Source organism: Lactuca saligna, chromosome 8 (genome assembly GCF_052625555.1).
Source record: "Lactuca saligna cultivar CGN05327 chromosome 8, ASM5262555v1, whole genome shotgun sequence".
Classification (NCBI taxonomy): domain Eukaryota; kingdom Viridiplantae; phylum Streptophyta; class Magnoliopsida; order Asterales; family Asteraceae; genus Lactuca; species Lactuca saligna.
The window spans coordinates 213,065,957-213,091,971 of NC_136424.1; positions in this window are offsets into that span (position 1 = coordinate 213,065,957).

The window sequence follows — 26,015 nt, forward strand, 5'->3', positions numbered from 1 at the left end:
GGATACTAGGCTGCATTTTAGTACCGCATATCACCCCCAGATTGACGGACAGAGTGAGCGGACGATTCAGACGCTCGAGGACATGCTCCGGGCATGTGTGTTGGATTTCGTGGGGAGTTGGGACACGTATTTGCCCTTGGCGGAGTTTTCCTACAACAAAAGCCATGATTCGAGCATTGGTATGCCACCATTTGAGCTGTTGTATGGGAGGAGGTGTCGGACCCCCATTTGCTGGGGAGAGGTCGGGCAGCGTGTTATGGGTAGTACGGAGATTGTGTTGCAGATGACTGAGCAGATACAACAGGTCAGGCAGAGGTTATTGACCGCTCAGAGTCGTCAGAAGAGTTATGCGGACAGGCGCCGGTCCGAGCTCGAGTTCCAGGTCGGCAACTTTGTTCTCCTGAAGGTCTCTCCTTGGAAAGGATTGATCCGATTCAGGAAGAGGGGCAAGTTGGGGCCCCGTTACATCGGTCCTTTTCGGGTAGTGGCAAGGATAGGTAGGGTAGCCTACCGGTTGGAGATACCTGCAGAGTTAGGTCAGATCCATGACACTTTCCACGTGTCACAATTGCGGAAGTGTATAGCCGATGAGTCGGCAGTGGTACCCTTGGAGGATATTCAGGTGGATGCGAGCCTGAATTATGCTGAGAGACCGGTGGCAATAAGAGATCGGAAGATCAAAGTTTTGAAGAACAAGGAGGTACCTTTGGTTTTGGTTCAGTGGCAACATCGGAAGGGGTCCGAGATGACTTGGGAGTCAGAGTCGGAGATGCGAGGGCAGCATCCAGAGTTGTTCGAGGAATGAGACTTCGAGGGCGAAGTCTAGTTCTAGTGGGGGAGAATTGTAACACCCCGAGATTCAGGTGCATTTCTTTCATCCTTGTTCTTTATTGAATTGTCATGTTTAGTCCTTGAGTGGAGGATGTGTAGCAAGTGAGTACGGTCATTAAATATGGTCCAAGACCCTAAATTAGGGTTTTAATCTGGCCCGAAGAATGTAGCACGCTCCCTTGGGGAACGCATGGCGTTCCCAAATGCTCCCGTGTGACGCCCTATTTCGAATTGTTTCCAATTGTGAGGTAATGATCAAGGATTGAGTATTTGTAGACATATAACCCTTTAAGAATTGATTTTAGGCTCATTTGGAGGTGAATGATGTTATTTGGGCGATCTGGTATTCGGTTTGTGTTTCAGAGCATAAGGGTATCGATAATGGTGTTGGTTCATGCCTTTTATGAATTTTGGATTTTATTTCGTTTGGTTTTCAGGCTAAAAAAGTTTATAGAAGTGTAGGGCATCTTGTTACCTTTTGTGGATATAAAGAACGTAGAAAATAGATAAAGGACGCAAAAGTTATGACCATTTGAAGTTAGAAGGGTTTTGGGCCAAATCAGGTACGCATGGTGTACCCGGTGGCAATGCATGGCATTCAAAAGGGAAATGGATGCGGGCCAACTTGGGAAAGTAGGGCGTTCACTGCACTATTTCAAAGCTTTGTTTTTAGGGTTTGGCCCCTTTATAAGCATCAAAATGGACCCAAACCTCTTCCATTCTTCAGCCTCCATCCTCTCTAACCCTATGAATGAAACCCTAGCCTCCATTTGTGCTTTTCTTGAGCTTTATGGCGATTTATGAGTGTTTTGGTGCTTGAGGAAGAAGAAGGAATTTCTTGAAGGGTCATTGCTTGACTTGGAGCTTTTGGATCCAGGATTTGTGTACATATGTCTATCTTCTGGAGGTATAAAGTCTCAACCTTGACAACTCTGTCATGTAGATCTAGATAAGTGGTATTGTGTTATGGTTTTGGTCCCTTTGAGGTGGTTCTTGTGAATAAAAGTTACTTCATGACCTTTGATCTTTATATTTGGTCCTTTTTGAGGTTATAGAATCATAAAGTTTGGATCTTGATAGGTAAAAACCTCCCATGCATGATTTGGTAGTCATTTGATCAAGTTTGGGACTCAGGGTTTTGATTTGGATCCTATCGAGTTATGCTAATTCATAAAGTTGGAAACTTTATGACTTAAGAAGTCCCTTGGAATCAGATCTAGATGTTTGGATTAAGATCTTAAGGTGAAAGCTTGCATCTTGGCCTATTTATAGAGTTAGAATGCTTAAAATCATGATTGGGTCCTTTTGGACCATGCAAAGGTGCCAAGTTGTCAACTTTATGAATTAAGTTACGGATATGAAGCTATTTTGAGGATTTGGACATTGGACTTAAGGTATTAAGACTTTGGGGTGATTTTTGGTCAATGGCCGGGAACGTCGTGCGTTCATCTAGGGAACACAATGTGTTCTGACAGGCGGTCCTGATCCTCAGTCAGGCGATGAACGCCCAACGCTCCATTAGGGAACACGGCGCATGCATCGCATCAGTGGGCTTTTGGACTTGGACTCCTGAAATAGGCTTTGGTTGGGCTGGATTGTTTCTTTAGGCTAAAAAGTATCTGTTTGGGCTCTGGTTGGGCCTCAGGACCTTGAGTGGGACTTATGTTGGTTTGTGCCTACTTTGGAAAATTGGGCCATTGGTTGATTAATTGGCCTTTAGTCCTTTTAGATTATGGTTGGTCTATAGTGTTGGATCTTGATAGGTAAAAACCTTCCATGCATCATTTGGTAGTCATTTGATTAAGTTTGGGACTTAGGGTTTTGATTTGGGTCCTATTGAATTATGCTAAGTCATAAAGCTGGAAACTTTATGAATTAAGAAGTCCCTTGGAATCAGATCTGGATGTTTGGACTAAGATCTTAAGGTGAAAGCTTGCATCTTGGCCTCTTCATAGAATTAGAATGCTTAAAATCATGATTGGGACCTTTTGGACCATGCAAAGGTGCCAAGTTGTCAACTTTATGAATTAAGTTATTGATATGAAGCTATTTTGAGGATTTGGATATTGGACTTAAGGTATTAAGACATTGGGGTAATTTTTGGTCAATGGTCGGGAACACCGTGCGTTCATCTCGGGAACACATCGCATTCCGGTAGGCGGTCCTGATCCTCAGTCAGGCGATGAACGCCCAACACTCCATCAGGGAACACACGCATTCGTCGCATCAGTGGGCTTTTGTGGGCTTTTGGACTTGGACTCTTGAAATGGGCTTTGGTTGGGCTGGATTGTTTCTTTGGGCTAAGAAGTATCTTTTTGGGCTCTGGTTGGGCCTCAGGACCTTGAGTGGGACTTAGGTTGGTTTGTGCCCAATTTGGAAAATTGGGCCATTGGTTGATTAATTGGCCTTTGGTCCCTTTAGATTATAGTTGGTCTATAGTGTTGGACCTTGATAGGTAAAAACCCTCCATGCATCATTTAGTAGTCATTTGATTAAGTTTGGGACTTAGGGTTTTGATTTGGGTCCTATTGAATTATGCTAAGTTATAAACTTGCCAACTTTATGACTTAAGAAGTCCCTTGGAATCAGATCTGGATGTTTAGACTAAGATCTTAAGGTGAAAGCTTGCATCTTGGCCTCTTCATAGAGTTCGAATGCTTAAAATCGTGATTGGGTCCTTTTGGACCATATAAAGGTGCCAAGTTGTCAACTTTATGAATTAAGTTACTGATATGAAGCTATTTTGAGGATTTGGACATTGGACTTAAGGTATTAAGACGTTGAGATAATTTTTGGCCAATGGTCGAGAACGTCGTGCGTTCATCTTGGGAACACAGCGCGTTCCGACAGGCTGTCCTGATCCTCCGTCAGGCGACGAACACCCAACGCTCCATTAGGGAACACGGCGCATTCGTCACATCAGTGGGCTTTTGTGGGCTTTTGGACTAGGACTCTTGAAATGGGCTTTGGTTGGGCTGGATTGTTTCTTTCGGCTAAGCAGTATTTGTTTGGGCTCTGGTTGGGCCTTAGGACCTTGAGTGGGACTTTGGATGGTTTATGCCCAATTTAGAAAATTGGGCCATTGGTTGATTAATTGGCCTTTTGTCCTTTAATATTATAGTCGGTTTATAGTGTTGGGCAGGGACAGGTAGGGGTAAAATGGTCTGTATACCTTAGGTGTGAAGTTATAGTTATGGATTAGAACCCAATTGCTAATTGGGTGTCATTTGATATTGGTAGCTCCGAGAAGTGGACAGGGCAACAACTAAGGATTTCTTTCAGGAAGCTTCTGCATTCGAGGTGAGTCTCCTCACCATACAAATGGTTGAAGGCACCAAGGCCAACCCATTATTTTCTATGTGGTATGCTAGTTGATTATGTGGTATGTGGTATACTAGTTGTATTTGTAATACTTGCATGAAAGACCTCGGGGGGGTTCGCAAGGCACTTGGGTGTAAGCCTTGGAAGCTTTCCATGGCATCCTTAGTAAAAACCTTGGGGTGTTCCCGAGGCACTTGGGTGTAAGACCTTTGAGGGTTTCCATGGCATCCTTAGTTAAGACCATGTGGTGGTCCCCATGGCACCTGATTGAAGACCTTGGAAGGTTTCCATGACATCCTTAGTTAAGACCATGTGAGGGTTCCCATGTCACCCAGAGTAAGACCCTGGAGGGTTTCCAGGGCATCCTTATATGTTTATATGCATGGCTTATGTAGCTTATATGGATGATATGGTTTATATGATTATGTCGATTATGTGGGGTATGCTCTGGGGAACTCACTAAGCTTCTTGCTTACAATTTTGTTTATGGTTTCAGGTATCATTAGTTTGGAAAGGAAGGGTCCGACTTGATCGCAGCGTACACACCCGTGTTTTTCGCAATATGTGATTTTGGGACGAGTGATAAATGTTTTTAATTAGAAATTTCTCTGGAATGCTTGGATTTAGAAGATATCTGTGTTTTCACTATAATAAATATGAAATTTTTACCTTTGATTTTTGGGTCGTTACATCCCATGTCCAAATTCCTGGGTACATCATGCGTACCACCCTCGGTCCAAACCCTTCTAACTTTAAATGATCATAACTTTTGCATCCCTTATCCATTTTTATATACACTAAAAGGTAACGAGAAGCCCTACACTTTTGTAAACTTTATTTAATCTGAAAATAAACCAAACTTAAATAAAAATTTCATAAAAGGCCCAAAACAAAGCCTTTATTGATACCCTTGGGCTCTAAAACAAAAACCGAACCCTATCATCACATAACCAACACAAAACACATATAAATGGGTCTAAACCTTTCTTCCCCAAGGCCCTAAGCCTTATGATAACTGATGATCAGGCCACGGTCCCAAATAATGAAGCAATTCGAAACAGGGCGTTATAGGTGGAGCGAGAGAGGTTAGACCAGGAGTACCTGGGTTTGAGGTAGGGTTATGAGACGGTGATAGAGATCACCAATATTTTCATGGAGAGGGATATGTTCTGTCCTGAGTTTGTTGCATCTGAGTAGGCTCAGATGACACGTTATTTGAGCATGCTCAAGACAGATATCAGACAGTTTGTTTCTACTCAGTGCTATGGTACATTGTTGGAGATGCAGGAGGCTGCCAGGCGTCATGAGATTGAGATTTATTTGCAGACAAGGGAGCGGAGGCCAGCCCTGGCGTAGTTGCAGCCTACGCCAAAGCTGTTTAAGATTGCTAATGTAAGATCTGGGGGCCGGAAGGGCCGTATTTGTTGGAAATGTGACAATGTGCATGAGGGTGCTTGCCGATCATCATCTGGATGCCATAATTGTGGCCGGCAGGGCCATATGGCAAGGGATTGCCTCCAGCAGGCCTCGACAATCAGTTCTAGGATTTGTTATCATTACAACCAGGTTGGCCATGTGAATGCCACCTGCCCATCGCTTGCTACTAGGCTAATGCAAGCTCCAACACCGGCTACTTTGAGGATCGCTGATGGGATTCAGCGTAGGGTTGAGCCCTCGAGGGCTCGAGGTCGTGCTTTCCAGCTTACTGCAGAGCAGACCATGGAAGCTCCATATGTTGTGACTGATATGTTTCTATCCCTTATTATGTTGATTATGTTTTGTGTTATGCTTATGTTTGTACCTATGTTAGGTACCTTCCTGGTGAACTCTTTGCCTAATCTAGTGTTGTTTAACTCGGGTGCGAGTCGGTCTTTTGTGTCATGATCATTCAGTAGGGATTTGATATGCCCATTGCAGAGTTAGAGTGTCTGTTGCAAGTCTCTATTGCCAACAAACACAGGGTTTCAACATCATTAATATATCAACGTTGTATTCTGGAGATCTTTGGGGTGCCTTATCTGATCGATTTGATCCCTATGCCCATGGGGGGTGTCTATGTGATTGTAGTTATGGACTGGTTGATTCGTTTCGGTGCTATGATTGATTGTGAGGGCCAACGTATGGTAGTCTGAACCCTGAGTGGGGGAGAATTGGGTATCTATACAGAGGGAACCAGGATGGGGTCAAGGTTCTATTTTGTAGCCGAAGCTCGACAATATATTCAGCATGGGTGTGCAGGCTATTTGGCTTATGTGGTGGATACGCGTGTTGGGGATCGGGTTTCAGTTTCAGAGGTCTCAATTGTCAGGGATTTTGCCAATGTATTTCTGGATGAGTTACCTGGTGTGCCTCCTGAGAGGCATGTCGAGTTCAAGATTGACCTCAAGCCAGGTGCGGCCCTAATTGCCAAGGCACCATACTGCTTGGCACCGCCTGAGGTGCATCAGTTGTCATCTCAGCTGTAAGAGCTGCTAGGCAAGCAGTTCATCAGACCGAGTAGTTCTCTGTGGGAAGTGCCGATTTTATTTGTCAAGAAGAAGGATGGTTCACACCGAATGTGTGTTGATTACTGAGAGCTGAAAAAATTAATTGTGAAGAACCGTTATCCCCTTTCGTGGATTGATGATCTCTTTGATTAGTTGCAAGGTGCAACTTGGTTCTCCAAGATAGATCTGAGGTTCGGTTGCCATCAGGTCAGGGTGAGAGAGGAGGATGTGGAGTGGTCCACATTTCAGACTCGTTTTCGGCATTATGAGTTCGTGATGATGCCATTCGGGCTCACCAATGCGCCTTTGGTATTTATGAATTTGATGAATCGGGTATGCAGGTCATTGCTCGATTGTTCGGTTATTGTATTTATTGATGATATCTTTGTATATTCCAAGAACAAAGAGCAACATGAGGAGCATCTTCGCGAGCCTCTGTGAGTTTTGAGGCGAGAACGAATTTATGCTAAGTTCTCGAAGTACGAGTTTTGGTTACGAGAGTTTCAATTCCTTGGACACCTCATTAACCAAGACGAGATATTGGTCGATCCGACCAAGATTGAGGTGGTAATGCGGTGGGAGGTTCCGAAATTTCCCTCAGATATCAGGAGTTTCTTGAGGTTGGTCGGGTACTATTGGAGGCTCATTTAGAATTTCTCCAAGATTGCAATACCCCTCACTTGTCTGATAAGGAATGGGGTGGATTTTCAATGGGGCCCTGAGCAGCAGTCAGCATTTGAGACCCTTTAGCAAAGATTATTTTGGATTAGATGTCTAAGTGCATAACTATTATTGGTATGTACTCGACCCGAGATTAGCATGGTCCATTTGTGCTGCATGGCATCGAAATAATTGGATACACAAGTGAGAGAAAGGTTATTTATGATTTATTAATATATTATAAGTTATAATATATTAATATGAAATTGTATTATTTAATTAGTGTTGATCAAGAATTAATTTGGAATTAATTTTGTGATCAAAAGAGACTAATTAAATATATGGGGATTGATTATGTAAATTATTCATTCTTATATATGTGTGCTTGTGATCCATTGTCCTTCATGTAGGGCTTAACCCATATGGTAACCCATGGATACTCCATGGCGGTTAAAACCCCTGGATCATGAAGGAAATGGAAAGTCATGCACATTAGGGTTTACATGGTGTAACCCTAATGAGGGCAAGGGCCGATTTCATGGAGGTTAAAACCCATGGCACTAGTGGATACACATAGTGAGGGCAAGGGACGATTTCATAGGGAGAACCAAAGTAACCTTCTTCTCAGGTTATTCCATTTTATGGTGGTGTTGTGTGATTCCATTTAAGGCTTCCACACTATTGGGGCTAAGCTCTTAAAGGTTCAAGACTTCAAGCTACACCAAAAGGTATGTCATCTAACTAGTCTTTTGTAGTATAGTTTCTCCATAATATGCTAGTTAGGCTAATGCTTTGGAATTTTGTATATTTGCATGTATAATAATGAAAACATATATCCAAGGCACATAGGGTTGCATGCACACCATAGGAGTGTTAGAATGCTAAAAAAACCCATCAGTAGTATCAGAGCCTAGGCTTGGTTTTCAATTATACTTGATGCAATTGCTGAAAAATTGAAAAAATGGCTTTCTGAATAGTGGACTTGCCAAGTCTACTGGTGAACTCGTCGAGTCCAAGGAAAAATCTAACCAACTCGCCAAGTTTGTTCATACACTCTACGAGTTGGAGGTCCCGAGTGTAGATTTTTGACTTTTAAGGCTGGAATTGGACTAGAATCATTACCCTAAGCTGTTTTTGAACTTATAAACTTGTTTTTGATGTGGTAATGATTATTCTAATCCAATTCAAAAGATAATTGTCAAAAGTTTCATGTTTTGTATTAGTTTAATGTTTAGGCGAATTACATGAAAATTGTTTGATTTGAATTGTCTTGTTCATATGAGTTTAATCTAGATCATAGTTTTTCTTGACATGTTTGGTTGTTTATTATATTATATGAGTTCAACCCTTATACTACTATAATATTATAGGTTTAATATTTATATATATGTATAAGAGTAAAAGTCAATATTACCTTCAGTAGGCCTCATTCACGAAGTCGGTCTATAAGGGGGTATAAGGTTACTGCCTATAAAATGGCAGTTTAATGGGTGTCCACTCTCACCCACCGCTTCCTTGACTGGTGGAGGGTCGTTATCCGAACGGGTATGATAGGACTGTGATTCTCCTTTCATTAAAAGTATAATAATAAGTATAAAGTAACTAAATAATTCTAAATACCCAATCTTAGTTACTTTAGGAAAATGTGAATTTGGTGCTAACCCATGAAATTACACTTTGTACCTTACCAAGTCGTTGGTGGAGCATGTGCGGTAAAGCGACACACTAACATGGACTAGTAAGAGTGGCAAAGGGTAACTTAATGTTTATGATAGATTGGTGGAGCGCGTGTGGTTAACCGACACATTGATTAGGTGATAAAAATTATGTGTACCAAGTTAATTTGCATGGTTATTCACACCTTGTTTTTGATCCTTGGCATCCCAGTCATAAACTTGTGAGGGCACAATCGAGATTTAAACATGCCATTGAAAAGTTCAATGAATCTTAAAGGATCTAGGAGTTTCAATTCACTTAAGACCTAAATTTATTTTTCGTTTTTCGTGGTGGAAATTGGTAAATCGTTATTTACCTACCTTCAAATATTTTATAGCTTGGATTACGGCATCTGTCTTCCACGTTATAATATTGTGTTGGGTCCTAGCCTTAATATTTCATAGTGGGTGTTATATTAAGGATTTAAATCAACTAACTTGAAATTTCTCCCATTGTAGATGTCTAGATCAAGCAACTATGATCTTCCCAAATCTCTTGGAACAAGCTTACCTAATGAAGATGATGTCCCGCGATTGGATCATGGAAATCATACTTGTATTCCTCCACCACCTCTAATTATTTTCCCTGACCCACAAGCCTGAAGACTTGAAAAGTTCAGAATCACTCAAGTCCTATTGGATAGCAAACACAAAGATGGAAGGTCGGTGTGTGCACATGTCTTAAAGATGAAGGCACACATTGATAGGCTAAGAATGTTGGGTGTCGTTTTCCCAAGGAAGTTGGCTAAGACTGGGTTCTTTAGTCACTTCTAGAGTCATATAGTGAGTTCATTAAATAAAACTATGTGACAGATCACGAAATGACCCTAATAGATCTTACCTATTTGCTAATTGCTTCTGAATCAAAAATGATTTGGCACAATGGTCAAGCAAATTTGATTGGAAGGTCGAGATGGGTTTTGAGTATTCTAACACTCCTATGGTGTACATGCAGCCGTATAAACCTTGGATCTATGTTTTCTCTATTATACATGTAAAAATTTAATATTCCAAGGTTTCATCCTAACTAGCATAATATGAAGCAACTATACTACAAAAGCCTAGTTAGATGACATACCTTTTGATGGAGCTTGAAGTCTTGAACTTTAAGAGCTTAGCCCTAATAGTGTGGAAGCCTCAAATGGAATCACAAATCACCAAAAACACCTTGGAAAACTTGAGAGAATAGTAAGCACACTAGAAATCGGCCCACTCTTGTTTTCTCACACCCTAGTGCCATTTCATGTGCCAAATACCACTTTATATAGTATGGAGCATTAGGGTTACATTCATGTAAACCCTAATACCCATGACCTTTGATTTCCATAGGATCCATGGGTTAAAAACTCCATGGACTATCCATGAAAGCTTAGCCCAACCTAAATGAGCTTGGCCCATATATATATATATATATATATATATATATATATATATATATATATATATATATATATATATATATATAGGTTCATTTGTTTAAACTAAGTATTGTGTTATCGTATGCATAAATGTGGGCCAATCAACATTAAATAAAAAATTAGATAATTAAATAAAAAAATAAGGGTAATTTAGTAATTGTTTAGTAACTTCCAAAATTAATCCCTATAATCATGGTATTGACCTAATCTCTCCAATTTAAATCATGGACTACAAAACCGATTATCACCGATGTTTTCTTTCTTTTCTTTCTAGCCCGATCAGCAGCCACACGAATGGGGAAGGCAAAGAAGATCACTAATCTCCAAGGGGGTGTTTTAGGTGGTTTAATCGACTGAATCGGATGGAGAGGAGGGTGAAGCGAGGATAACAAGGGTTGATTAGCAACTCTCCGCTTACTCTCTTCTATTTCTAACAGCGAGGGGTGAGATCAGAAGAGGGTCCGACGACAGGTGGGGATTCAATTGAATTTTGGGAATTAGGGTTTTCAGAAATTTGGATTGACAGAAATATGCAACTAGAAATTTCAAAAGCAGCCGCTATACAAAATATGACGAGGTTTCCTGGCAAGAGAGGTAGGAATGAGATTCCTCCTGAGATAATTAAGGTTAGTCAGGATGAACTGATAAAGAATCGACCACGAGAAGACCAAGTCAAATCAATTGGAATAGCTTTTGGGACCTCATATCATGTAATTGGTTATATTTTCTTAGTCTCATAGTAAGAAGTAAGAACCCTGTTTCAATTTGTAAGATTGAAAATGTTTTTGATATTCTAGAATTGTACTTATAGTCTCCTATTCTGGATTATTTTCAGCTGGCTTCTTCAGGGAAGGGAAAGCCAACGAAGCTGCACAAGAGGAAACATTAGATTGGATATTTATACTTTGATATGAGATCTAAAGAGATGGAATTGGCTGAAAGGCGCTCAAAAGGTTTTCTCACAAAAGCAGAAACACAAGCCAAGTATCGATGGTAATAAACTCATAATTTTTTTGTATGTTGCATGTTAATGTTGTGTCAATTTTTCTTCTACAAATGAAAAGCGTTGCAAAGATTTTTGCTTTGTTTTCTCAAGAGCTCGTCAATGTTTCTGAAATGGAATCATGAATTCCAATTTTGTTGGAATCTAAACTACAATTTGGTTTTGTTTTGACAGAAGTTGATGCTTGAAGAACGGACCGCAAATTTGAAAGTGATTCTAAGCATTCTCAGAGAATATTATTCTTACATGACTTGATTCATGACAGTTATTTTCGTTAAATGTATAATTTCATGGATGATCAATGAAATAGCTATTCTTCTGATAGAATAATCTACAATAGAATGATACGAGTATATGTAATAATATATTCTGCTAGAATATTAAGGTCAAATAATATACATAATTTTATTTGTTATTAGTGAGAATTTCATTGTCATAGACTATTATATAAAGTTTTTACTTTTTTAAGAATGTAATGAAAAATTTGAAGTTGTATCCAAAAATGTGTTTATTAGTCGGTGTTGGCATTCGCATAGAATATCATTCTAATAGAAACATGTATCCTAAAATTTGTAGAGAATATAATTCTAACATAATAAAATTGGGTTTAATTATAAAAATTACGTTATAATTAAAATTAAAGTAATTAAAAAAATTAGAATTTTAAAATCAAGAGAGTTAATTATCCCCAAAAATATGAAATTTTCCTTTTTTAAATTTATCTCAATTGTCTAAAATATCCTTAGAATGAAATTAGATGATATTTTTTTCAGTTATCTTTTATTTAATAATATATATTTATTCTCAATATTTACTTTTGTCATTTGCAAGCTTCTTGAACACAATTTTTTCGAAAGCATTAAGAAAGTCATACATATCTTCAAATTTAATTAACATATAATGGTTTAAAATTATGTCTTTGGATGTAGTATCAGCATGTCATCAAAATTCTTCTAAAAATTATCTCTTTGGATGTAATGTCCACGTTTTTACAACATTATTTTAAAATAAATAAATAAATAAAGTTTAAATAAAATAGGAGATTCGAAAGAACAACTTAAAATCATTTGAACTAAAGACCCATAAGAAACTATTCGTGGTCCTTGATTTTCACAAGTGCATTTATGGATTTGTTTTTATGGTAATAATATAGACTTGCATTGCGTATTTTCTATAATATGAAACTTTTATCAAATAAATTGTTCGTCGAGGGAACACTATTTATGGCGAATTGCCGTTTGAAAGGAATTAATCAACAAAACAAACTAGGGTTGTCTTATAAGTAACCTTTTAACTATATTTACCCTAAAGTCAATCACATCAACTTTTTAACATTTGATTTAACATTATTTTTTTTGTCTTTTATTGTTTTTTTTATTTTGTTGTTTTTAATTCTTTTTTAATTTATATTATTATTATTATTATTATTATTATTATTATTAATTTTGTACAAAATTTTAACATTCAAACGAAATTATAAATTCGAATGGTTATATAAAATCGGTTTCTAAATATTTTTATATTTTAATATTAATATTATCCCTGTTATTATTATAATAAAATTTGGACAACATTTTATAAATCAGACATTATAAATTCGAACGGCTATATAACCGGACATTATAAATTCGAACGACAATATAAAATCGGAAACACTGTATAGTGCTTAACTAAATGTTTTCAATCCGTATAACGCACGACGCGACTGTAATACCGTATCAATTAATATCTATAATTAATAGGGACAAACTTTGTTTTTGTACGAAATTTATAATGTCATCCGAATGATAGAAATTTGTACGAAATTTATAATAATAATAATAATATTAATAATAATAATAATAATAATAATAATAATAATAAATAATAATAATAATATAAATTAAAAAAGAATTAAAAACAACAAAAAAACAAAATAGGAAAAAAAACAAACAAAAAACAAAAAGTCAAATCAATGGGGTGGAATTAGAAAAAGAGGAGGGATAGTTATTGAAAACACCAACAAACTATTCCCCGAAATTCTATACAAAGTTAGGATCATTTGAAATCAAAAATTCGTGAAACTCCAGAACTTTTCAATTTTTATTTTTTTTACACTTTGACTCATCTTTTATTTTATTTTATTTTTTTACTTTACTGGTCCTTAAGTTGCATTTATTCCAATTTTTAACCAAAAAGACAATATAATCTATTTTTTAACCTAAACAACAAAATATGTCATTTTTACAAAACAAAGTAATGGTTGAAATAAAACTATTTGATGTTCGCCAAATTCAAATCAAGTTCCATTTATTATACTCGATTCCAATTTCAAACTTGAAGGAAAGACGATTTAGAAATAGGAATGCATTTTCAAATGCAAAATATAGCAATCAACTTAGAAATATAAATGTACTTTTTAGAAATAGAAACTCTCCGCTAAAAAGAACGATGAGTCGCTAAAAGAAATTAAATTACCGCATGGAAACTATCACCGAAATGACCTATTTGGCGTCGCCGCATCGCGCGGGTACATTACTAGTATATATATATATATATATATATATATATATATATATATATATATATATATATATATATATATAAGAGTCTATATTTAATTAGTTCATTTTTTATCACTAAATTAATTCTTGGTCAATACTAATTAAATAATATGATTTCATATTGATATATTATCACTTATACTATATTAATAAACCATAGACATACTATTCTCAAAAGACTATCCATGCAAATTGTTCCGGTGAAATGCAACCCAAATGGACCATGCTACTCTCGGGTCGAGTACATACCGATAATAGTTATGGGCTTAGACATCTAATCAAACAGGTCAGCCTCTCAAGCTAACATGGACATCCCAGAAATTATTCCTTCCCCTATAGGAAGGGAATTGTCCATGATCAAAGATGTTGATCATAAGAGAAAGTTCAGTACTAAGATTGCACGAAATGCGCCTGTATGTTTTTATTGCCAAAGAAAGGGACATTGGAATCGAAGCTGCCCTGACTACCTGAGAACTTTAATCAGAATGTATGGCTCTGCTTCAAGTAAGTCCACTATCTAACTCTGTTAAGTTCCTAATTATTGATTCTTAATACATGATATGACTAGGTCGCATTTTGATGTTTTGCAGGATCAACTAAAGGGAAGGAAGCTTAAAAGAAGAGTATGTTGAATCTGATCGCGAAGATGGATTTCAATCTCATAGTTCGAAGATCGGATTTTTGAGCTACTACTTAGGAATTATGATAGATTTCCAGGAAATATGTAATAGCATAGTTTTGCACTTGTAATTGCATTGTAAGGAAAAGTTTATTCCGCATTTTACAAATAAATAAAATTTTGTTTTTGTTTAATTTTATATCTCCTTGCAATGACATTTATGAAAAATTGATGTTTGTATGTTTCTAGCAATATTGGAAATATGAATTTGATTCTTTCATTTGTGGTAGTGTCTAAATTTACCAAATAAGGAAAGATTCTCATCACCTAAGTTTCAATTGGACAGAAACTTGGAATCATGCAAGTTGTATTGTATGATGAATGGGAATTTTCATCTTTGGGAAATTAAGACTAATTCCTTGTTCACATGTACATGTGAGTCAAGTGAGTTGACTAAGGGATCGAGTACACATTCTTATGCAATGGTCAAGTCCACCACAAAGATCGATAAGACTATTCGTCATGATTTACTAAAGTTTAGTAAATATGGTTATACTTACAAGTTTAAGTATAATTTTGAAACAATGAAAAAGTTTCAATGTATGGCAGAACAAATGAGAAAAATCAAATTAGGTAGAAAGATAAAAGTTTCTAAAATCTGAAAAGATGGGAGTGTACTTTAGTATCATGTTTTATGATCATCTTAATGATTATGAAACAATATCATAATTGATCCTCTAAGGACATCTTAGTGCATTCTTATGGCTAAGGAGAGGAGTCATGAATTATTGAAGTGGTTAAATCAAGAACATGAGTCATACTTCGTTCCAAAACAATTCTTAGAGTCATACTCAAAGATTTTACTTGAGTGACATATCTTAAAGAAGGTTTATAACACTTGTCAAATGTAGAGTAAAATGTTTTCTACTCTTGTACATTTGAAATTAGTAAGTTGTGATGTTTTGGATAAAACAAAGACCGACTAACGCCAATTGTGTGAAGTGTTTATCTTGATAAGAATCCGAACTACCTCTTGAATATTTGTTATCAAGTAATGGTATTTGACAAAAAGAAACCAATATGTCAAGAGGTTAGTGGGAGTCTTGAAGATCTTGAAAGAGTTTCAAGAACTAATAAAGAATAAAACATGTAGTTTATCATTGGCACATGACTTGAGGTTTGTAACCTATCGTGTTGACATAATTCTTGTTCCTGTGCCTATTCCGGTAAAATTAACGATGTATGCGAGTTCTATGAGTTCTCAATTGTGTGCATAACAACTTGGAAGCAATGGTAGGTCCTTGTGCTGCCAGGTGACAAGAAATTAACATTGAACAAGTTCAGTCCATATGAGTTTGAATTTGTCACTAACCTTGTCTTGTGATTATGATTTTGACAAATTCACATGGATAGGAACACATACACCATAAAATCTAAGTGTCATAAGGTTTCTCTTCGATTCATGAAAATGATGGTGAGGAAACACTTTCACTAAGAAGATTTCAAGGAGATATCAAGTGTGATGCTTGCATTCTCAAATTCGATCATGATTACGACATCCCTCTTCATGGTTTGAATTGTGAGAATGGGAGAAGGTCTAAACATTATGATTACAACATCCCTCTTCATAATTTTTTAGACACACATGTGAGCTATCTAAGGAAAGGTGTATGATTTTGAGAAGCTTAGAGAAAGTTTTATTGAAGCATCTCGTATCAGAAATCTAAACTTTGGTAATGAAAGTCAATGAGGCATCGATTTCTAGAAGTCCAGTTGATTTCTGAGTATGTGTCAGAGCTAGTGGGAGCATAAGTGTTATGCTGGTAAGATAATAATTATTATGCTAGTGGGAGCATAATTAATTATGGTAAATATTGCAAGTAAGCAATGTTAATTATAGAAAACAAAGGTTTCAATTTGTGAATTTGCAGGGGTTGAAAAATTTGTTTTGCTATGATTAAAGGAGAGGAAATTATACTTCATTTCAATTTTAAAAGCATAGATTGTGAGATTTTAATCAAATTTAGTCATGATTACATTATTTGCGTGCTAAAATTCAATTATGATTACAGGATCCCTTTTCATAATTCGAATTGTGAGAACATAGAAAATTATAAGAAATATAGTAGCAAAAGACTGGTCAAGTATCATGACTTTATGTGAGACATCATGAATCATGTCTCATATGCTTCAGATATAGCATCGATTGCATGTGCTATAATATCTATCCGTTCTAAATTTTCCAAATGCCTAGGGTATTAAGAGATAAAAAGGAATAGAACCAGAGATGATTGAAATGATTAAGAAATTGTCGAGGACAATATGAGGTTTACCTAATATTGGTTTCTCATGGACAGTTGGAAGTATGTTGTAGAATTTTGGAGAGGGGCCATATTGACATATTCTGAAAAGAGGCAACTCTGGTTCAGAAGTAAGAGTCAAAATGGGAATATGGAAATGGTTCCATAAGAGGAAGTTATTCTTCAAATCTGTGAAAAATTAGAAAAACTTAATGCAAAAAGGATCTTCAAAGGAATGTACATTGAATGTGAGACTTTGTTTCCATGGAATTGATCTCCATTGGAATACCTTGTAATGTCTATTGCCAAGTCTTTGTGACTTTTGTGCATAGTCATTACAAGAGGACCAATGCATATGAGTTTAAAATCTAACAGATTACAGTAAATGACAAGAATTTGGTACTCTTACATTTACGGTAAGGATATGGGATTGTGAAATGAGCATCATTGGAATCATGTTCAAGTGATTTATTTCACAAAGTAAAGATCATAGACAAACATAGTGTGCATACTTGGAGTATGGCATAACTATTGTTTAGAAAACATAGTGTGCATGCTTGGAGCATGGGACAATTATCGTTTTAATTCAAGTATTAAGTTGATTATTTGAAACATTATGCAATGAATAATGTGTAATCAATATTGTGATTAAATAAAACCTGTTTTATTTATATTCATAAGTTCTGAAACCATATTGGATTCGGTTATTCTTGTGTTTCACTTTGCATATTTTGACTTCCCGAATAACTAAGTCATTCAAACCATCTACAGTCGATCATACTTTGGAAGTAGGTATTGAGGCAAGACCGTTATGAATGGGTCTATAGTTTGTCTGGGACAAAGTGGCTGCAGTGCTATTGAGTGCTCCTGGAATGAGTTTCAAGTATTGGTTTCAACCCACGCTCATTTGAATCACTTCATGGATTTTATCACGAGTGATCATGAGACAATAATATCTTATATTCTTCAAACGGAGACGTGTGAGTTGGTTGCACACTGACATATGTAAACACAACCAGTAACTTGGTTGTTATAAAACATATCATTGTGTGTGATTTGAAAAGTAATTACAAGCGAAAATTTGGGTCAAAATTTATCCATTCCCTTTACCCTTGGAGGGATAAAAGCGATATATGTGGGGCCCTTAATGATTTAGTGATGACACCTCTAAGTGCTTGGCCAAGCCTGGACTGATTTGAATAAGTCAGTCGTCATAAATAGGAATTGGGAAACAACAAATGGACAAAGAGAATGATTATAATCCATGTCTCAGTCCATATGATATCTAGAATGGAGGAATATATGATCCCTTATCTAATGGACACGTCATTTGACTTGGTCAGAGTTCGACAGCGGCTTTAAGAGCTACAATTGCTAGTCGGGATTTTGGAGTCGTACTTGCAATAATAGTTATTACACTTATCCAAATGGGACACTGTTGGATTAGTGTCTAAGTCCATCAATATAATTGGTATGTACTTGACTCGAGAGTAGCATGGTCCATTTAGGTTGCATGACATCAAAACAATTGGATAGACAAATGAGAAAAGGTTATTTATGATTTATGTTAATATATTATAAGTTCTAATATATTAATATGAAATCATACTATTTAATTTGTATTGATCAAGAATTAATTCGGAATTATTTTTGTGATCAAAAGAGACTAATTAACTATATGAGGATTGATTATGTAAATCAATCATTCTTATATATGTCGGCTTGTGATCCATTGTCATTCATGTTGGGCTTAACCCATGTGGTAACCCATGGATACTCCATGGAGGTTAAAACCCATGGATCATGAAGGAAATGGAAAGTCATGCACATTAGGGTTTACATGGTGTAACCCTAATGAGCCACACTATATAAAGGATGCCATGGTTCATGAAATGGAACTAGTGGATACACATAGTGAGGGAAATGGATGATTTCATAGGGAGAACCAAAGTAACCTTCTTCTCAAGTTATTCCATTTGTTGGCAGTGTTGTGTGATTCCATTTGAGGCTTCCACACTATTGGGGCTAAGCTCTTAAAGGTTCAAGACTTCAAGCTCCATCAAAAGGTATACTATCTAAATTGTCTTTTGTAGTATAGTTGCTCCATAATATGATAGTTAAGATGATGCTTTGGAATTTTGTATATTTGCATGTATAATAGTGAAAACATAGGTCCAAGGCACATAGGGTTGCATGCACACCATAGGAGTGTTAGAATGCTCAAAACCCATCAGATTATGTGAGGCCTCGTTTTTTACCCTCCCAGAGGGAATTGAGGATTTCTTGGTATTATGTGATGCTTCCATCACAGGTTTGGGGACGGTCCTCATGCAAAGAGGACAGGTGATATCATATGCTTCATGGTAGCTAAAGCCGCATGAGACGAGGTATCCCACGTATGACCTGGAGTTGGGGACAAAGGTTTTTTCCCTCAGGAATTGGAGACATTATCTTTATGGGGTCCGTTGTACTATCCACATGGATCACAAGAGTTTGAGGCATATCATTGATCAGCCGAACCTGAACATGAGGCAACATAGGTGGCCGGACTTAGTCAAGTATTATTACTGCAAGATCTTTTACCATCCGGGTAAAGCGAATGTGGTAGCAGATGCTTTAAGCCACAAGTCGACTGGGTCTTCACATGGAGTATCGTGTATGAGGATATCAATGGATTCTCCACTTTTGGGATTGATTTGGGAGGCTCAGATCAAGGGTGTCCAGGAAGAGAACTGGAAGATAGAGAGGATCAGGGGTGAGATCGCCATATTTGTTCCAGATAGTCGTGGATTGTTGACCCATTGTAGTCGGGTAAAGGTTCCTATGTCTTGTGGGGTCAGAAAGATTGTGTTAGAGGAGGCTCATAAGTCTCGTTTTTCTATCCATCGGGGGGGCACCAAGATGTATCGGGATCTGAGATTGAGCTATTGGTGGCCGTTTATGAAGAGAGAGATCGCATGGTACGTGGAGAGGTGCTTGATATACAGGATGGTCAAGGCCGAGCATCAGAGGCCGCATGGCAAGCTGCTACCTCTAGAGGTTCCCATGTGGAAATAGGAACAAATTTCGATTGGCTTCATCACTATGTTGCCGAAGATGGCAAAGGGTTTTGATGCTATTTGGGTCATTGTGGATCGATTGACAAAGAGTGACCACTTCCTAGTGATTTTAGAGATTTCATTCGGGAAGTTGGCCAATGTGTATATCTGTGAGATCGTTGATGTCCATGGGGTTCCGATCTCCATTGTTTTCAGACCGTGGTGTTCGGGTCACCTCCTAATTTTTACAGAAGCTCCATGAGGAACTGGGCACGAGGTTGCACTTCAGCTTAACTTATCATCCGCAGACCGACGGCCAGAGTGAGCGCACAATACAGGCCCTTGAGGATATGTCACAGGCCTGTGTCATTGACTTTTGGTGGGAGCTGGGGCTCTTACCTACCTCTTGCAGAGTTTTCCAACAACAACAGTTTTCATTCCAGCATTGATGCTCCACCTTTTGAGCTCTTATATGGGCGGAGACGTCGTACCCCAGTTTGTTGGGTTGAGGTTGGTCACAGGGTTAAGTGGTGGACCGAGGTGGTCCTTCAGACTATAGAGATGATTCAGCAGATCAGGCTGAGAATGTAGACTGCTCAGAGTGGGTAGAAGAGTTATGCCGACCAGAACCGATTTGAGTTGGAATTTCAGGTTGGCGACATGGTGTTACTGAAGGTCTCACCTTGGAAAGGTGTGATTTGTTTCAGGAAGAGAGGGAAATTAGGTCCCCAATATATTGGGCCATTCCGGATTATTTCCAGGTTGGTAAGGCTGCCTACAGATTGCATCTTCCTCAGGAGCTTATGATCCACAACACTTTCCATGTTTCACAGTTGTGAAAGTGCAAATTGGATGAGGATGAAGTGGTGTCTTTGGATGATATCCAGGTTGATGAGCGCCTGAACTATGTTGAGAGACCAGTAGCTATTCTGGAGAGGAAAGTAAAGGTTTTGCATAGCAAGGAAGTACCTTTGGTAAAGGTACGATGGCAGCATCGGAGGGGCTCCGAGTGGACCTAGGAGCCGGAGGCTGAGATACGACAACATTATCCATATTTGTTTTTTTCAGCAGACTTCGAGGACAAAGTCTAGATCAAGTGGGGGAGACTTGTAACACCCCAGTTTTCAGGTATTTTTAAATCCTTTGTTTGGTTTTAAAATTTTCCATTTTGGTCCTTGGATTGTAAGGACGTATCCCTAAGAAGCCCTATTGGCAAAATGGTAATTTTGAGGCAATAGGCGTACGCTAAGCGTACATGTGAGTATGATAAGCGTACTAGGGCATGCCCTATTACACTGGGCATACACATATATACGTTGGGCGTACTTATGTCCAAGTGAAACGCTAATTTTTAGGGTTTGTGGAGTATTTAAGCATCTTTATGGACCATTTACTCCCATCTTTTCAGCCACCAATTGAGTCATTTTTGGCAAACCCTAACCCCTATAAGAGAGTTTTTTGAGCTAAAATTGTGTTTTTTGTGTGCTTAAGGAAGAAGGAGTTGCATTAAGGAGATTAGAAGTTGAAGCGAGCTTGTGGATCTTGGATCATTACCTTCTTGGGAATCTTCAAAAGGTAAAAAGTTTCCACCTTGATGCATTGTTTGCTTGGATCTCATTTTGGTAGCTTTATGATGTTCTTTTGTCTTAAAAGTCCCATTTCTATGCATGTTTGGTTTTGGACGTTTTGGGATGTCCTTTCAGACCCTAGGAAGGGTTCTAAGCCATAAAAATGAGGTCCCTTAAACTAGTTTGGCTCCATGCTTCTTGTATAAGGTCTTAATGGATTAAGACCTTACATTAAGGACTTTTTGGACATGGAAAGTCATAAAGTTGCGAACTTTATGACCCTAGTATGCCTCTGGACCTTGGATTTGAAGTATGAGCTCAAGTGATAAAGTCATTAAGCACTTAATGAAGGAAATAGATCTGCGAGGTAAGCCCTGCATAGACTGACGTACGCCCCACGTACTCGATCAGCCACCCCGATGGTGGTTTCTGTGAAGCCTTGTGTACGTTGCGCGTACCTCCGTAGTACGCCCCACATACTCTCATGGATCATCCATTTTCGAGTTAACTCAGCTGGGTTAACTCGGTTGGGTTAACTCGGCTGGGTTGACTCAGTGAGTTTATGTACTTGGACCAGTTGACTTTGAATTTGACCATGTTTGACCAATTTTGAGCATGTTTGACTAAGTTTGACATTTGAGGGTATTTTGGGTATTGTTGGGATTTTGATGGAATTGGTCACTTGGTAGGCATTTGAGTAGAGAGCTGTGATTTAGAGTCGGGCCTTATCAGTTATGTGCTACTTGTGAGGTGAGTTTTCTTTGTTGTCTTTCGGGTCTAAGGCACCAAGGCCGACTAAGTGGTTTGATAACATGATATTGCTGATAAGTTGAGTATGGAATAAATATGCATGCTAGTTTTGATATGCTAGTCTAGTAGGTCTGTAGGACTACCTGTGATACTGTCTGGTTATCTGTATATGATATTATTTGTTATATTGTCACACCCCGAAACCAGACGGCGGAAACGTCCGGGGGCTTGGGTGACTTTTCTTGGAATATCATCACAATGAATATAAATGAAACACAACATCATCATCACCATGCATACAATATTACAACTGCCATTGTTCGCATCAAGTATTTTATTTGAATATTACATGCCAACATAGTCTAAATATGATGAAACAAAATATAACAAAATGTCCATTAGATCGTTCCGTCGAACCTGCTTCAATGGTTTCCTGAGAATACACATTATTTTCAAAAATGGTCAATATAAAATGTTGCTGAGTTCATAAGCATATTTGAATGAAAGGTTTTTGTATTATTTGTAAACCACCAAGAAATCCGATATTTTCTGGGAAAAAAAAAAGATTTAAGAGTGATGTATCAATTTGAGTATTAATACATGTGTGTTTTCTATTTTTGGAAATGTGTATGAAATGCAGCCCAGAAAATCCTGTATTTTCTTCTCTAAGTAGAAAACATTGTATAAATGTATTCATCCTAGAAAATCCGATATTTTCTGCTCATAAAGTATTGTAATCATAAAATCCAAAGACCGAGTATCGATGAATGTATGTTTGTCAAGATTTGTATAAGTATACCGAAATCTTTGATGGAGTTAGTCTCTAAGTGAGTCGTTATAACCATGTTGGATAACGACTAGTTTGCCTGTCTTAGCGTTTTCAGGTGCCGATTTGATTTAGGTAAGGTTTGCTGCCCTAGACTGGCCTAGTCTAGTTGTAGCAAACAGCTAAGGCGTAGGGGTGTCACCACCGTATAGATCTATACACAAACTCCCGCTCTCCCTCCAGGAGACTCTGGTTATAACTACAAGCTACAATCATACACTCAAAGGTGTCAACCGACAAGTCTCACTAGATCTTTAACTTGCTTACGACTACTGTATCACACCATGTATAATGTTTACGTGTATGTTTTAAGTTTTCAAAATCCAAAGTATGTAAGTGATTGTATGAAGTTCAACAGATATGTAAGGGACAATTAAGGTACACTAAGCATGTGATTTTTAGTCCAAGCCCAAATAGCATGTGGATGGACCACTAAGGCCCAATAAACATGTAAAAGGGTAATTCAGACCCAATAGGCATGTAAATGAACCACTAAGGCCCAATAAACATGTGATCCATAGCTCAGGCCCAAATTAACATGTAAATGGACCACAAAGGCCCAATTGACATGACATGGAAATATTAGGCCCAATATACACTTAAATGGACCCCTAAGGCCCATTAACCATGTAACGAGAGGATTAGGCCCAATAAACATGTAAAATTGATTATTAATATACATGTAAATGGACCACTAAGGCCCATTAACCATGTAACGAGAGTATTTGGCCCAATAAACATGTTATTAATATATTTCGTCCATTTGTTATTATTCTGTTGTTTGTTTTTGCTCGAGGTTTACGAAGATAACAAAAAATCTAATTTTTGTAATCGAGACATTTCTGGCTCATTAAACCGAAAATGTTTAAATTTTAGTCACCTCTTTTGGAAATGTGACACTTTAAATCCCTTCAGACTAAAAGTTTTCATTTTATGGGCTTAATTCTAATAAAATGACATTTGTGGTGCATCTTAATTAAAGACTTCATTTTCGGCCCAAATTCATAAATGTTAATATTTTGGCCCAATTGTGTTTAAATTTATCTTTTCGGCCCTTTATTATGAGAATTTACATTCTTAGCCCATTTTTGATAAATATGACAATTTCGGTCCAATTTTTATAAAAATAATATTTTTGGCCCGGATTCAAGGATAATGACATTTTCAACCCTTAAATCCACCAATTTACATTTTTAGCTCAAATTTGTATTAAGTGACAATTTAATCCATTAAAATTTAAGTTTTTACAATTTAAGCCCATGAAAGCCGTAATCGCACAAGTCGATGCCCATTATGCAAAAAATTACATTTTTAGCCCCTTGGAAAATATGATTATCATAAGGACCCATTTTTATACAAATATGACTCCTTTGGTCCTTGTAAAACCGTAAATGACACAAAAGTCTCAACTTTTTGTTTATTTGACCGAGAGGTAATAAGAAGAGAGGAGAAGAAGAGATTTTTGCATGGAGGGTAATAGACATCTAGAAGTATGTGATTATCTAGATACATTCCAGATAATCATGTGTTGTCAAGTTCTTAATCCATCCTTCTTCCATTTTTTTTATAGTTGGGTCGAAAGTGAGGAATAAGAGGAAGGGTAGTTTGGGCCTTACATGCTTGATTATGATCCTATGAGGCCCAAATAGATAGTTCTCGGCCTATTAGGCCCCTTTATGAGGGTTTATGGTCCGTTAGGGCTATTGGAATTAGTTATGGACCAAATTGGCCCATTAGGAATAATATGAACCATTTTAGGCCCACATGGACCAAAATGTTAAAGTTTTATGAATGTGGGTCCAATTAGAACCCAATTAGGGTTTCTAGGCCCATAATAATCGAATTAAATGCTTATTGGATCACTTGGCCTAATAAGAAAATCCTAGTGCATAATAACCTTGAACCGAGATTTTTAGGGTTTTCAACTCATGATTGACAATTTGAAATGTTTTGTATAGAGTTTTGAGCTTCTCTTGTGAACCTTGATTAAGTTTTTTGTCATTGAATAAGCATAGTGCACATTATCAAATTGGAGTTAGAAGTATCACAATAGATGATATCTACATGAGTACAAAATTTCATAGCAAAATGCTAGTTGTAACATATATGTCGACATATTGTGTGGGTTGGGTTGAGGTTGTACTGCTCGGTGTTGTAGCCAACAAACCTTGGAGCATACCAGATATGAGTTGACGGCCAAGGAGAGCATGCCACTGAGGGCTTATGAGCTTTCCAAATACGACCTGAGGGTCGGGAAGGGCATCCCAGACTTGTACTAAGGGCTTAGTGGAATTCAGTCCGAGGACTGATCAGACCAGGGAGCAAGCTAGACATAAGCTATGTGCCAAGTGCAAGCCATACTTATGTGGTGGGCTCAGGGGTAATCCAGTCTATTAGTTGTGGACCCTTTGCATGCTGTTATTATATTTGTGCTATTTGACTGTGTATCGGTATTTTGGGGGAACTCACTAAGCTTTGGGCTTACAGTTTTGGATTATGTGTCAGGTACCTCAGAGGATTGCGGGAAGGAAAAGGCATGATCATGCACCTCCTCATGTTTTGTTTCATGATTTTGGGATTACTCTGATCTTGAACCTGTTTTGAAAACTATTTGTAAACCATTATGATTTTTGGGTTGCTTTAAAAAGTTTAAATTTTTCATGAATTTTATGGATGTTACATCTAAGGTGGAGCACTACCTTGCTCCCTATCTCTCTTACAGATTTGACAAATATGCTCTAACCAGATTCAAACATGCTCTAACCGAACTCCCCAACCAAACTTGAAACATGATTGGAACCCCTACATGGGTCCCCCAAGGCATGATATTAAGCACCAAGAACATACGATTGCAATGTTGGGAGGTTTTCCGAACTCCCAACTCACATAATCCTCAATCCAAATATCACTTGGGCCGCCTTCCTCCCCGCGCAGGGA